This window comes from Triticum urartu, chromosome 5 (assembly GCF_003073215.2).
Source record: "Triticum urartu cultivar G1812 chromosome 5, Tu2.1, whole genome shotgun sequence".
Lineage (NCBI taxonomy): Eukaryota > Viridiplantae > Streptophyta > Magnoliopsida > Poales > Poaceae > Triticum > Triticum urartu.
Window position 1 is genome coordinate 242,562,628 of NC_053026.1, and position 14,409 is coordinate 242,577,036.

A 14,409-nucleotide genomic window follows, 5' to 3' on the forward strand; every position below is an offset into this window, starting at 1 on the left:
CCAAGCGCTCTCAAGTATGTCACCATGAAGCTCCATTTATACCATTGCAAGGATTCACCTTGTGTTTTCAACTTCAATTTCCTTATATCATCCTTTTATGATCGGAGTTCTTCATGGAGGCTCTACATGTTGGTTCATAAAGGATTTAATTCCTTCTCGAAGCGTTCATCAAGATTCTTTTCAGAGGAGATCAAGCTTTCTTCATCTTGCAATCCGGAGTGCAATTGTTCTCCCTTATCTTTTGAGGTGGTAATATATCATTCTTCATTCACAAGAATGAGGTATTTAAACTCATCATTTTCTTCCATGGAGTTATCTTGGTATAAATTTCACCTAAAGCTTTTCCCTAAGGATTGTTGCTAATTATGGTGCTTATAAATGATCCAAGTTCTTCATTCATCCTCCCGATGAAATAAGTTTCTCGTCTCCTTGTTCATATAAATCCAATCTATCATTTCCGTTAGTGGCAGAATTTCACCTCAGTTTTGAGATGTTCTCCATAATCCCACTTAAAGCTTATCCTTTCGTTGTTGATAATCCAACGACTCCGCTCTAGCATTTGTTGTAAGCGTGCTCTCCCAAGATCTTGTTTTCCTCCATTCAGTAAATTCATTTCTTTCATTTCTTCCGGAGGCATTGTGATGTTGCACTCTTTGACCCATCATCCCATTTGTTGTCAAAGATCATGTTCTTTCCTTTTGTTTATCCATTCAACCGGAGTGTCGTGCCCTCTTTTCAAGTTCTCTCATTCTGTCAAGTTTTGCATCTTTTCTACCGGAGTGCTGTCTAAAATCTTTCTTACCCATTGTGCCTTTCTTTCAATAGTTCCGGAGGCAACGTGTTGTTGATTTCATCAAGTATCCTCTCATCTTGTCAAGATCATGTTCAATTCCTTTCATTTACAATCAGAGTGCTGCCCAAATTATATCATTCTTTTTCCTTCTCTATCTTGTTTTAATCGGAGTGTTGTGAATATCATTCCTCTTCTAACCGGAGTCTCATCCAAGTGCTTTAATTTTTGCCAAGTTCATAGTCTTTACCTTCCATTTCCAACCAGAGTGCTGTCATAATTGATCCTTATCGTTCCTTGTACATCTAGTTTTTACCGGAGTGCTTACATGTACTTCTGGTCCATTGCAACCTTTATCTTATGTCTTTCAACCTACAAGGTTCTAGTAATGTTCCTTGTTCCTCTTTTCTAACGGAGCGTTTTTCAACTTTGTTCATCTTCGTCGTATTCTTTCTTTAAATTTGTTCAACCTTGCAAGGTTCTTTGGTTTCACTCGTTTGTCAAAAAAGCAACTTACTTTTACCTCTCTTCTTCCTCATCCGTCTCTCTCCGGTGCCATCTTAGATCTCGGGACGAGATCCTCTCGTAGTGGTGGAGTGTTGTGACACCCCAAGACCGGAGCTTCAGATGCCTTACAGGGTTTCCGAGATTCGTTGTGTGATTTGTTTTTGCTTGTTGCATTCATCATTGCATCATTTTCATTGCATCATGTCATCATGTCATTTTTTATCTCAACTAAATAAATTACATGGATCTTCGGTCCATTTAAACCGAGGGAATTCACATGATGATTCTCTTGATAACATATCCTCCCAATATTAGGGAGCTATATCAAATATTCCTTTATTTTGGAATTTATCACAACACACTTGCAAAAATAATCCCATGCCTTTGCTACTTCGAGTTGATCCCGAAACCTTGCCGACAATTCTTTCTCCATTTGTTGAGGCTCCTCCGAAAATCTTAACATTTTTGGGCGCTTCAAAAATCCCCCCTTGTTCAAACCATTTGAATTAAATTCAAATGCTTTTAATTTGAAACTTTGCAATCTTGCTCACTCCAATTCTAGTTGTGGTGCTTTGATATATGTCCTAGTAGCCCATGCCAAATTCCAGCTTGATTCGAATTTATTTGACCCTTCAAATAAATTTGTAACCTTCCTTTTTTTCCCTTCTTGTGTTGGAATTAAAAAAAAGAAAACATTTCTTTTCTGTCAGGCCCCAACTCTTTTCTCTCTCCCTCCCCTTCTATTCGTGGTAGCTAGCCCAGCAGACAGGCTGGCCCACCTAGGCCATCCTCACAGGCCCACTCCCTCCTAACCCTACCCGATCCCCTCCTCTCTCTCGTTTTTCCCCTTGCGCCGCCAGGAGATAACGAGCGCGTTCCTCATGCCCGATCCCCACGCTGCTCTGCTTCATCCCGTTCCCCTTTGCCCCCTCGATGCCTCGCAGCTGCCGCCTCGTCTCGCAGGCCCGCCGTCGTCGTCCGCCGCTTCCCCGGCATCCTCACTGTCGCTTCGCCCGAGCCCCACTCCCGGCGACCAGGCGCCCCTGCAGTCTCCCTCCTGCCCGCGTCGCCGCCTTCACCTCGCCAGGAGGCCGACGACCACCAACGCACCCCCCCCCCCCCCCCCCTGCGCACCTTCCATTGCTCGCCTTCGAGCTCCCCTGTGCTCCGTCACCCCGCTGTTGCGAGGAAACGATGGTCGCCTACCCTCCTCTCGTCTTCAGCTACAGGCGTGTTCGACGAGATGAATGCCTCGCCAGCAGGTCCCGTCGATGCGCCGCTGTTCTTTTTTCCTTCTCCTGTATCTCTCTCTTTTAACTCTCTCGCTCTCTCTGTTCTACCCCATGGGGAACCACCAGAGCACCCCGGAGATTGCCGTCACCGGGAAACACTAGGTCCGGCGACCCGTCGATCCGCCAGGATCCGCTCGCCACCTCGCCGACCCGCTGTTTCCCGCGCCTACCGACCCCGTCGCAAGCCCCTGGCGCCGCCTCCATGCTTCATCGGGACGCCTTGTTTCCTCTTCTGTTCGGCCACAAGTGCATCGACCCTCGTACAGAGCACCGGGGCACTAGTTTCTTTTGTTTGCGGGTGCTTCGTTTGTTGCTTCATGGAAACATCGCCAAGTACCTCTAGGATCGCTGTATCGCCAAGACCGTCTCAAATTATGACAAGTACCACTACACCTGGAGATGTAACGAGTAGAGGAAGACCCGAATGTCTACGAAACATGTACGACTGCCGTTGTTTTGGGTTCGATAAGGTGCCGAGTATCACTATGTTTGCCATATACATCTACACCAAGACCGGTTCGACAAGTACCCCGAGAACGTCTGTACCTCTACCGTTGCCGTGGGTCCGACAAAACAAAGTGTTCAACTACCGCTGCCCCTAGGACGTGGGATTCATCAAGTACCCCTCTGAAAACGAACATGTACCACTACTTCCACTACCGTCGCGAGAACGTCTACTTCCTCTACTTTGCACCGAACCCGAACCGTCTCGTTTGCACACTTCGAAGGTATAACCCCGAGATGACGTCCGTGAATGAATGTTTGCGATGTTTGAGATGCTAGTGTTTGCACCGTGTCCAAATTGTCACTCGTTCCCTTGTCGCCAACTTGTGGGACACCCGGAATCCGGGATCACTCCCCATCACTCTTGCATATTCCGCACCCTTATTCTTTTGCACCGGCCTTTCCACGAATTGCCGGATCATCTGAATGTGCCGTGGCACCATTTCCGTTGCCGTTGCCATGGCAGCCCTTTTCGTTTCCGCCACGATGACAAAATGCTTCATATCATGCTCATGTAAACTTTTTCATAAAATTTGCATAAGCTTGCACATGTCATTCGCATCATGGTAATAACATTTAAAATGTTTAAAATTGTTGTTTGCATTAAATTGCTAAATGCATGTGGGGATTTACCGGAATGGTTATTTGTTGCTTCCGGCCTCACTTAAAATTGCCTAAAATGTATAGTTTACTTTATGTTTCACCTCTTGCCATGCTTAACAACATCTAATATTGGTGAGTACATAACCGAGAGAGAACTAAATAATTGATGTGGTGTTCCGTCAATATGCATCCCGATGCATATTGAGCTCCACTTAACTTGTAGTGTTGTTTGTGCACTTTGCCATGCCATGCATATTTAAACCGGACATGCATCATACTTGATTGTGCATCATGCCATGTTTATGTGATGGTTGTTTACTATGTTGCTTGCTTCTTTCCGGGATGCCTCTCTCGTTAGCTTCGGTTTCGTTCTGGAGTTGTGAGGATTCGTTCGACTACGTCCGTTTGTCTTCTTCATGGACCCGTTCTTGTTCCTTGCGGATCTCAGACAAGATGACCATACCCTCAGAATCACAACTATCTTTGCTTGCTAGTTGTTCGCTCTTTTGATATGCTGCGATACCTACCAATTGTTATTTCATGCCTCCCATATTGCCATGTCAAACCTCTAACCCACCTTTGTCCTAGCAAACCGTTGTTTGGCTATGTTACCGCTTTGCTCAGCACCTCTTATAGCGTTGTTAGTTGTAGGTGAAGATGGAGTTTGTTCCATGTTGGAACATGGATATATGTTGGGATATCATTACTATATATATTGTTTACTTTAATGCACCTATATACTTGGTAAAGGGTGGAAGGCTCGGCCTTATGCCTCGTGTTTTGTTCCACTCTTGCCGCCCTAGTTTCCGTCATACCGGTGTTATGTTCCTTGATTTTGCGTTCCTTACGCGGTTGGGTTATAATGGGAACCCCTTGACAGTTCGCTTTGAATAAAACTCATCCAGCAAGGCCCAACCTTGGTTTTACTTTTGCACTAACAACCTATCACCTTCCCTTGGGTTCTGCAGACTCAAGGGTCATCTTTATTTTAACCCCCACGGGCCAGTGCTTGTCTAAGTCTTGGTCCGAACTAGAGCCCCTTGCAGCGCCACCTCGGGGAAACTTGAGGGCTGGTTTTAGTTGTACGGATTGCTCATCCGGTGTTGTCCTAAGAACGAGATATGTGCAGCTCCTATTGGGATGTCGGCGCATCGGGCGGCTTTGCTAGTCTTGTTTTACCATTGTCGAGATGTCTTGTAACTGGGATTCCGAGTCTGATCAGGTCTTCCTGGGAGAAGGAATATCCTTCGTTGACCGTGAGAGCTTGTGATGGGCTAAGTTGGGACACCCCTGCAGGGTTTTGAACTTTCGAGAGTCGTGTCCGCGGTTATGGGCAGATGTGTGACGCCCCGAGGCCGATGCGCCGGGTGTCTTCCAGTTATTCGCTATCGTTGCCATGTCATTTGCTTGCGTGTTGCATTTTATCATGTCATCATATGCATTGCATCATCATGTTTTCAAAACTTGCATCTGTCGCGGTCTCCCAGTTCCTTCCGTTGTCCGTTCTGAGCCCAGACACACTTGCACGCGCCCGCGACATGTCCGAAATAATATTTTATAAGTGGCTGGAATATGTTCTCGGATTGGGTTGAAAGTTGGCGTGTGGTCTTATTATAGTGTATATAGACCGCCTGTCAAGTTTCATCGCATTCAGAGTTCGTTTGATGCCCCAACGGATAACTATAGCGACATTATAGTCGGTCAAAACGTCGGACGTTTTCGGTCTTCGGAAACAGTTGCCGAGCTGCACTCCTCTCCTCTCATCTCAGCCCAACCTCTTTTCACAACCCACCTGCAGCCCACCTAAACTCCCCTCCATTCTGGACCGTCAGATCGCGATCGGAGGCTCCAAAACGCTCCTAAAACCCCCCTAAACCCAAACCCTAGCCATCCCTGCCTATATATGGACAACCCCTTCCAAATTTGGCAGCCTAGCCCTTCCCCTACCTCCCTGCCGCCTCCCTCCTCAAATTCCATGCCACCAACCGCCCCCCCTCATTTTCCGACGCCAGCCACCGTCGTCCCGGCCACTTGGCCAGCCTCCAATGGCCGCGGCGCCACCTGAGACGTCAGCGCGCCTCCCCGGACCAGTGGCAAGACGCCCCACGTCAGCGCGCCTCCCCGGACCAGTGGCAAGACGCCCCACGTCGCCCCAGCCCCTCCCTCGCGCCTTCCAGCCGCGCAGGCCCGCCGGAACCCATCCGCGGGTACCCCGGCCGATCTGGGCCCGAGGCGCCCGTACCGCGCCTCGCCTCCTCGCCCGCTTCCCCGCCGCCGCCCCCGAGCGCGCCCCTCCTCGTCGCCCCTGCCACCGCCGGCTGGCTCCGCCGCCGCCGAGCCTCAGGCCAGCTCCGCCGCCCCTCCTCTACATCTCCCTGCCTCTCCCTAACCTCTCTCCTCTCCCCTGTAGTGCTCCTCGCCGCCGCCGCCATGGAGTTCGTCGCCGGCTCCCTGCTGCCACCCTGCTCCGGCAACGGATCCGGCGGGATCCGGCCCCCACTGCCCGGATCCATCCATCCCCGACGGGATCCGCCTCCCTCCACCGTCGGAGACGCGCCAAGTCGCCGCCGTCGTCCCGCTCTGCGTGGAGGAGCGCCGCCGCCCGCTCGACCCTGTCGGCGCCCGTTGACTGCATCGACCCCGCGTGGGCCGGCTTCACACCCCTCTCCAGCGGCCTACTCCAGCGCCCCCTGGGCCGCCTCCACCGACCTGGGCTGAGCCCAGCTATGTGAGCTGCAAGCCGCCAAGTGGGCTGTTTCAGATGTGGCCCGAGACATGTTTTTTTTCTGCAGATCGTTTTGATATTAATCCTGAGACTGCAGTTTTCATAGAAAGGTCCCTAAACTTCATGCATATAATAACATAATAACCGTGCATCGGTTTAAAATGATTTATATATGAAACTTGTTTAGAATTTTGTCTAGATTCATAATATCCAACTTTCATCTATGTTTGAAATGTTTAAAATTCCGTTTGGTTAAATTTGCTCCTATGTCATGTTAAAATGCTTTAATTCATAACTAATTAACCGTAGCTCCAAACCTAACAAACTTTATATGTAAATGGGGTAGAAAAATGCCTAGTTTAACTTGGTGACCTTACTTTGCATGTTTAACAACTCTAAAATTGTGTTTAGGGCAGTACATTACCAAATCTAATATACACTCATGAGGATTTTTCCCGACTTGTTGTTTGTTGTTCCAGCCTCATTTAAACTTGCCTAGATAGGTAGTTTTCATATGCTTCACCTCTTGCCATGTTAATCAACATTTAATATTGTTGGTTACATAAACGAGATCGAACTAAATAAGTCATGTGGTGTTTTGTCAATATGCAACTCGTTGCATATTGAGCTCCACTGAATTTGTAGTATTGTTTGTGCACTTTGCCATGCCATGCTTCATTAAACCGGACATGCATCATACTTGGTTGTGCATCATGCCATGTATATGTGATGGTTGTTTACTATGTTGTTTGCTTCTTTCCGGTGTTGCTTCTTCGGGTTAGTTCCGATAACGTCGCGTTTGTGAGGATCCGTTCGTCTACGTCTGTTTGTCTTCTTCATGGACTCGTTCTTCTTCCTTGCGGGTTTTCAGGCAAGATGACCATACCCTCGAAATCACTTCTATTTTTGCTTGCTAGTTTCTCACTCTTTTGCTATGCCTATGACGCGATACCTACCACATGCTTTATCATTCCTCCCATATTGCCATGTCAAACCTCTAACCCACCTTGTCCTAGCAAACCGTTGTTTGGCTATGTTACCACTTTGCTCAGCCCCTCTTATAGCGTTGCTAGTTGCAGGTGAAGATTGGAGTTTGTTCCTTGTTGGAGCATGGTTATTTTGTTGGGATATCACAATATCTCTTATTTAATTAATGCATCTATATAATTGGTAAAGGGTGGAAGGCTCGGCCTTATGCCTGGTGTTTTGTTCCACTCTTGCCGCCCTAGTTTCCGTCATACCGGTGTTATGTTCCTTGATTTTGCGTTCCTTACACGATTGGGTTATAATGGGAACCCCTTGACAGTTCGCCTTGAATAAAACTCCTCCAGCAAGGCCCAACATTGGTTTTACCATTTGCCACCTAGCCTTTTTTTCTCTTGGGTTCTGCAGACTCAAGGGTCATCTTTATTTTAACCCCCCCCGGGCCAGTGCTTCTCTAAGTGTTGGTCCAACCCGAGGGATGTCCGGCGCCCCCTGGGTAACCAGGGTTTATGCCAACCCGATGTCTTGCTCATCCGGTGTGCCCTGAGAACGAGATATGTGCAGCTCCTATCGGGATTTGTCGGCACATCTGGGTGGCTTTGCTGGTCTTGTTTTACCATTGTCGAAATGTCTTGTAACCGGGATTCCGAGCCTGACCAGGTCTTCCTGGGAGAAGGAATATCCTTCCTTGACCATGAGAGCTTGTGATGGGCTAAGTTGGGACGCCCCTGCGGGGTTATGAACTTTCAAAAGTCGTGCCATGGTTATGGGCAGATGGGAATTTGTTAATGTCCGGTTGTAGAGAACTTGACACTTAACTTAATTAAAATGCATCAACCGCGTGTGTAGCCATGATGGTCTCTTCTCGGCGGGGTCCGGGAAGTGAACACGGTGTTGGAGTTATGCTTGAACGTAAGTAGTTTCAGGATCACTTCTTGATCATTTCTAGTTCACGGCCGTGCTTTGCTTCTCTTCTCGCTCTCATTTGCGTAAGTTAGCCACCATATATATATATATATATATATATATGCTAGTGCTTGCTGCAGCTCCACCTCATACCTTTTCCCTACCCATAAGCTTAAATAGTCTTGATCGCGAGGGTGTGAGATTGCTGAGTCCCCGTGACTCACAGATTACTTCCAAAACCAGTTTGCAGGTGCCGATGATACCGTGCAAGTGACGCTACCGAGCTCAAGGAGGAGCTCAATGAAGATCTTGTTCATTGTGTTGTTTCGTTTCAGTTGATCAGTAGTGGAGCCCAGTCGGGGCGATCGGGGATCTTATGCATTTGGGGTTGTCTTTATTTTGGTTCCGTAGTCGGACCATTGATTGTACCTAGATGATTGTAATGCTATATTCATGTATTGTGTGAAGTGGCGATTGTAAGCCAACTCTGTACCTCTTTCTTGTTCAGTACATGGGATGTGTAAAGATTACCCCTCTTGCGACATTGCCTACAATGCGGTTATGCCTCTAAGTCATGCTCCGACACATGGGAGATATAGCCGCATCGTGGGTGTTACAAGATGGGAATTTGTTAATATCCGGTTTTAGAGAACTTGACACTTAACTTAATTAAAATGCATCAACCGCGTGTGTAGCCGTGATGGTCTCTTTCCGGTGGAGTCCAGGAAGTGAACACGATTTTGGAGTTATGTTTGAACGTAAGTAGATTCAGGATCACTTCTTGATCATTTCTAGTTCACGGCCATGCTTTGCTTCTCTTCTCGCTCTCATATGCGTAAGTTAGCCACCATATATGCTAGTGCTTGTTGCAGATCCACCTCACTACCTTTTCATACCCATAAGCTTAAATAGTCTTGATCGCGAGGGTGTGAGATTGTTGAGTCCCCATGACTCACAGATTACTTCCAAACAGTTGCAGGTGCTGACAATACCAGTGCAGGTGACGCAACCCAGCTCAAGTGGGAGCTCGATGAAGATCGTGTTCGTTGTGTTGTTTCATTTCTAGTTGATCAGTAGTGGAGCCCAGTCGGGGAGATCGGGGATCTATTGCATTAGGGGTTGTCTTTATTTATGTTGGTTCCGTAGTCGGACCTTGTTTGTATTCTGGATGATGTAATGCTATATTTATGTATTGTGTGAAGTGGCGATTGTAAGCCAACTCTTTATCCCTTCCTTATTCAGTACATGGGATGTGTAAAGACTACCCCTCTTGCGGCATGCCTACTATGCCATTATGCCTCTAAGTCGTGCTCCGACACGTGGGAGATATAGCCGCATCGTGGGTGTTACAAGCTTGCACAAGTAAAGGTACGAGATAACCAAGAGTGGAGCCGGTGAAGGCGAGGATGTGTTATCGAAGTTCCTTCCTTTTGAGGGGAAGTACGTCTCCGTTGGAGCGGTGTGGAGGCACAATGCTCCCCAAGAAACCACTAGGGCCACTGTACTCTCCTCACGCCCTCATACAATGCGAGATGCAGTGATTCCACTATTGGTGCCCTTGGAGGCGGCGACCGGACCTTTACAAACAAGGTTGGGGCAATCTCCACAACTTAATCAGAGGCTCCCAACAACACCACGAAGCTTCACCACAATGGAATATGGCTCCACGGTGACCTCAACCGTCTAGGGTGCTCAAACACCCAAGAGTAACAAGATCTGCAAGGGATTAGTGGGGGGAATCGAATTTCTCTTGGTGGAAGTGTAGATCGAGGCCTTCTTAACCAATCCCTAGAAAATCAACAAGTTTGATTGGCTAGGGAGAGAGATTGGGCAAAAATGGAGCTTGGAGCAACAATGGAGCTTAGGGTTGGAGGAGGTGGTCAACTCGGAGAAGAAGACACCCCTTATATAGTGGAGTGACAAATCCAACCGTTATCCACTTAACCAGCCCGCGACCTGCGGTACTACCGCACCAACCAAGCGGTACTACTGCAAGGGCTCACGGTACTACCGCAGCGAGCCGCGGTACTACCGTGGCCACGACAGGAGCTAGCCCAGGCCTGTAGCAACGAAGCTGGGGCGGTACTGCCGCTCGCACGGTACTACCGCAAGGCAGGATTGGACCAGCTAGGAAGGGCGCGGACAAATAAAGAAACGTTCGTGGCAACTTCCGCTGATTTTCAAACAGTGCAAAAATCCGACACGGTACTACCGCTCAAGGCACGCGGTACTACCGCGCAGGGAGCGGATGTAAAAAATTACATCCGCCCCTACTTCCGCTTATGGTGTTGTGCCAGACTAGGACTCACGGTACTACGGTGAGCACCTGCGGTACTACCGCAAAGGCCTCAGTACTACCGCTCCGAAGAGTAGTACTACCGCAAGCTCCAGAACAGCAACACTAGGAATTCTTTTTTTTGCACAAACATGAAGAAACAAAGGATGCTCCAAAGTGCTAAGGGAAAGGCAGTGCAAAGAGGAGTAAACGTGTACGTGATGATTCCACCCAAAACTTTCCAAAGTGGACCCCCTCTGTGACGCCTCCGATTTGATCGTACACTAATCATACACGCAAACGTGTATGATCAAGATCAGGGACTCACGGTAAGATATCACACCACAACTCTACAAATAAAATAAGTCATACAAGCATCATATTACAAGCCAGGGGCCTCGAGGGCTCGAATACAAGAGCTCGATCATAGACGAGTCAGCGGAAGCAACAATATCTGAGTACAGACATAAGTTAAACAAGTTGCCATAAGATGGCTAGCACAAACAGGGATACATATCGAAAGAGGCGCAGGCCTTCTGCCTGGCATCCTCCTAAACTACTCCTGGTCGTCGTCAGCGGCCTGCACGTAGTAGTAGGCACCTCCAGAGTAGTAGGAGTCGTCGTCGACGGTGGCGTCTGGCTCCTGGACTCCAACATCTGGTCACAACAACCAGGTATAGAAAGGGGAAAAGGGGGAGCAAAGCAACCGTGAGTACTCATCCAAAGTACTCGCAAGCAAGGAGCTACACTACATATGCATTGGTATCAATGAAAGGGGTAGTATACGTGGACTGAACTGCAGAATGCCGGAATAAGAGGGGGATATCTAGTCCTATCGAAGACTACGCTTCTGGACGCCTCCATCTTGCAGCATGTAGAAGAGAGTATATGGTAAGTTCACCAAGTATCATCGCATAGCATAATCCTACCCGGTGATCCTCCCCTCGTCGCCCTGTGAGAGAGCGATCACCGGTTGTATCTAGCACTTGGAAGGGTGTATTTTATTAAGTATCCGGTTCTAGTTGTCATAAGGTCAAGGTACAACTCCGGGTCATCCTTTTACAGAGGGACACGGCTATTCGAATAGATCAACTTCCCTGCAGGGGTGCACCACATTTCCCAACATGCTCGATCCCATTTGTCCGAACACACTTTCCTGGGTCATGCCTGGCCTCGGAAGATCAACACGTCGCAGCCCTACCTAGGCACAACAGAGAGGTCAGCACATCGGTCTAAATCCTATGGCGTAGGGGTCTGGGCCCATCGCCCATTGCACACCTGCATGTTGCGTACGCGGCTGGCGAGCAGACCTAGACTCCCTTATACAAGAGCAGGCGTTCCAGTCCAACCCGGCGCGTGCCGCTCAGTCGCTGACGTCAAGGCTTCGGCTGATACCACGACGTCGAGTGCCCATAACTGTTCCCGCGTAGTTGGTTAGTGCATATAGGCCAGTGGCCAGACTCAAATCAAATACCCAGATCTTGTTAAGCGTGTTATTTTGAAGTAACCACAGACGCCGACCAGGGCCAGGCCCACCTCTCACCTAGGTGGTCTCCACCTGCCCTGTCGCTCCGCCACAAGGTAACAGTCAGGGGCCATCGGGAACCCAGGCCCACCACTACCTGGATGGAATCACCTGCCCCTTCAGCCCCCATATCTGAATCACTTGCGGGTACTCAACGAGCCGACCCGACTTTAGTCACAACATGTATAGTATGTATGTATGTATGTATGTATGTATGTATGTATGTGTGTATGTATGTATGTATGTATGTATGTATGTATGTATGTATATACCCGTGATCACCTCCCGAGTGATCACGGCCCGATAGTATAGCATGGCAGACGGACGAGAATGTAGGCCATTGATGATAAACTAGCATCCTATACTAAGCATTTAGGATTGCAGGTAAGGTATCAACAACTGTAGCAACAATGACAGGCTATGCAATAGAATAGGATTAACTGAAAGCAGTAACATGCTACACTACTCTAATGCAAGCAGTAGAGAGAAGAATAGGCGATATCTGGTGATCAAAGGGGGGGGCTTGCCTGGTTGCTCTGGCAAGAAGGAGGGGTCATCTTCGATGTAGTCGAACACACAGACATCGGCAGCGGTCTCGGAGTCTACCGGAAAGAAGTAACGGAGGGGGAACACAATAAATAACAGAGCAATCAAATGTAACACAAAGCAAGACACATCAATACGTTGTGCTAGGGGTGACCTAACGTAGGGATAGGTGATACCGGCGAAGGGGGGAAAGCATTCCCGGTGTTTCACGTTTTCGGGCAGATGAACCGGAGGGAGAAAGTTGCGTGTTTGCTATTCTAGGGATGTGTGGCGGACGAACGGGCTACGTATCCGGATTCGTCTCGTCGTTCTGAGCAACTTTCATGTATAAAGTTTTTTCATCCAAGCTACAGTTTATTTTATATTAATTTTAAAAGATTTACTTCATTTTTAGGATTTATTTAATTATTTTAAATTAACATTATCCAGAATAGTGTTTGCTGATGTCGTCATGACGTCAGCATGACGTTAGCAGTCAATAGAGGTGTTAACTGGGTCAAACTGATATGTGGGTCCCACTGTCATTGACTAAGACTAACTAAAGAAGTTTAATTAGTTTAGTTATTGATTAGTCTAATTAACCAAAATTAATTAAGTTAATTAATTCTTTAATTAATTAATTAATTATTATTTTATTATATATATATATATATTTTAAAAAAATCCTTTTTAAAATACATTCTGGGGGTGGGCCTCTCGTGTCATAGGCCTAGAAGGCCTAACGGGCGCGTGGGTTCGAGGGGAACCGGACGAAGGGCGCCTATGTGGGCGCTCGCACGCAGGGATTGCGGTGGGGCGGGGCCAGTGGTCAGGGCGGCCGCGGTGGTCGGCCGGCGTGGGAGAGGCGGAGTGCGGGTCCGGTGATGAGCGGGCCCGCGGGCGGCAGAGGAGCCACCGCAGGGGAGCCGGGGCATGGCGGCGCACCAGCAGCAGGGGGACGGCGCCGCGGGAGGGAGAAGAGGCCGGGGCGGCACGACAACAGTGGAGCGGGAGTTGTGGTTGCGTGCGGGCACGAAGCAAGGCGCGGGCGGCACGGGCGAGCAGCGGCGAGGACGCGGGTACGCGAGTGGCGGCGGTCGCGCGCGAAAACGGCGGGCGCAGGACAGGGGCTCGCGCGCAGGTGCGAGCAAGTGGAGGTCGATGCGCACGAGGAGAGGGGAGCTCACGGGGAGGTCATAGGGAACTGGCAGTGGCTCGGGGAGGAGTCGAGGTCGCGTCCGGTGTCCGGCGAGGAGGAGACGAGGACGACGGGGCAGCGTCGCGGCGTCGGGGAGGCGGGAGAAGTCCGGTGGGGAGGAGGACGAGGAGGCGATCCGGAGACGGCGATCCGGAGACGACGACCGGGGTTGGCGCAGAGGCGGAAGGGCATCGCGGCGACGGGGCTCCGGCATAGTGGCCGCGGGGATCGGCGGCGTCGTTCGTGCCCCGATCCAGAACGGATCGGGTGGGAGGGAGAGGGCGAATGAGTGGGGGAGTGGGGGTAGTGGGTGGAGGTTACGGGTTAGGGTTCCCCTGGAGTGGGGATATGGAGGTGGGGAGTGGGGCACCGGCTGGGTCGGCCTGGCTAGCCGAGTGGCCTGCTGGGCCGAGGCCCAGTGAGGGGGGGCTTTTAATTTCTTTTGTCCCCCTTTTTTTGTTCTTTTCCTTTATTTATTCATTTCTGTTTTATTTTAGTTACACTCTATTTTCAGTTCAGTAAAATATGACAATAGCTCCCAAAGATAGTGTTTCAAAATAACCCACTACCCTAAA

At 49.1% G+C, this 14,409-nt stretch overlaps 1 long non-coding RNA gene across 1 annotated transcript; it reads left to right on the forward strand.

The window, feature by feature from the left end:
* Positions 1–1,669: 1,669 nt before the first annotated feature.
* LOC125555851 lies at positions 1,670–3,117 on the forward strand. Its single transcript, XR_007304910.1, has 2 exons — positions 1,670–2,559; positions 2,656–3,117. It is a non-coding gene; the product is annotated as an uncharacterized LOC125555851 (long non-coding RNA).
* The last annotated feature ends 11,292 nt before the right edge of the window (positions 3,118–14,409 follow it).